At 35.7% G+C, this 1,464-nt stretch overlaps 1 pseudogene; it reads left to right on the top strand.

The window, feature by feature from the left end:
* The first annotated feature begins 256 nt into the window (after positions 1 to 256).
* Positions 257 to 1,250, top strand: LOC110902477 (annotated as a pseudogene).
* The last annotated feature ends 214 nt before the right edge of the window (positions 1,251 to 1,464 follow it).

The following is a 1,464-nucleotide window of genomic DNA, read 5'->3' as shown; positions in this document are numbered from 1 at the left end:
AAATTAATAAAGTATTTTTTCTACTAACTTTCCAGTAGATACTACCATGCCATGATCAAATGGTGTTTAACTAAACCTCTTGATCAGTTCAATACATCATAAACATTCAACGATCCAACAAACCAAATCTTAATAAAAATGATTATTAAACAAAATGAATCTGCGCAATGCATTCTGACTTCTAATTTATGGTTGAACAAAAGTTGAAAAAATCTTATGAGGATGTAGTTGATTACTTCTTCGTAAATTTACTTTTTCAACAAACGTGTATTATTTATTGGTAGTGAGGCAACTCATCCTTTGTATATTTTAATCCTATTCTTTTACTATAAAAGCACTACCAAGTTACACAGTTTGTTTCATAGAATCCTTAAACCATCAAAGTTCCTAGTAAACAAGTTTTTCGCCTCCAGCTAATGATGTCTCGTATTCTTATTTTCGGTGTCCTGTTGGCAACATGTTCGATTGCTTTTGCTTCGGACCCTAGTCCTCTCCAGGACTTTGTGTGGCAGATGCAAACAGCCCAGGTAAAAGAATAAAAGATTGTTGCAGCTCATGGTTTAATGATATACTATATTTATAGGTGTCCATAATAAGGTTTCTATATTTGTTTATGCAGTACTCGTGAATGGTGTGGTTTGCAAAGATGCAAAGCTTGTGAAAGCAGATGATTTTCTCTTTAGAGGGCTTCACGTAATGGGAAATACGTCGAATGACGTGGGTTCTAATGTGACTGCTGTGACAGTAGCAGAGTTAGCAGGACTCAACACTCTTGGTATTTCCTTGGCTCGTATTGACTTTGCTCCAGGGGGTATTAACCCTCCACACACGCACCCTCGAGCCACTGAAGTTTTGACCGTCATTGAAGGTAGTCTTCTGGTTGGTTTTGTCACATCTAACCCTGATAACCGCCTATTCACAAAAATGCTTGAGAAGGGTGACGTGTTTGTGTTTCCACAAGGTCTAATTCACTTCCAGAAAAACGTGGGATATGGGCACGCACTTGCTGTTGCCGGTTTGAACAGTCAAAATCCAGGTGTCATTACCATTGCAAATGCTGTGTTTGGATCAAACCCTGACATCGCTGAGGATATTCTTGCAAAGGCCTTTCAAGTTGACATCAAGGTGGTTCGTCAAATTCAATCAAAATTCTGAACTTTTATGTGATTTCTTGAACTCTAATTTTGTAACACTGTTTGCTTTTCTCTCTTGTTAAAAATTATAAGTGAATAAAAAGACTATTGTTCTGGTTGTGATATATAATATATGGTTATTAATAAGGAACTAAATTATAAAAAGGAGTCATAGTCGTGTTTCAAAGTCAGTCAGTGAAATGAAAGACCGACATGTGCTACAAATTAGAATTTTATTGGCTAAAGTTAATTAACGAGTATATTAGAGTGCGCATGATATTTCAAACTAAAAATATATACAAGTTAACCGTTTGACTTGACTAAATTTTAT

Source organism: Helianthus annuus, chromosome 13 (assembly GCF_002127325.2).
Source record: "Helianthus annuus cultivar XRQ/B chromosome 13, HanXRQr2.0-SUNRISE, whole genome shotgun sequence".
NCBI classification, from domain to species: domain Eukaryota; kingdom Viridiplantae; phylum Streptophyta; class Magnoliopsida; order Asterales; family Asteraceae; genus Helianthus; species Helianthus annuus.
This window is presented reverse-complemented; position numbering and strand designations above follow the sequence as displayed.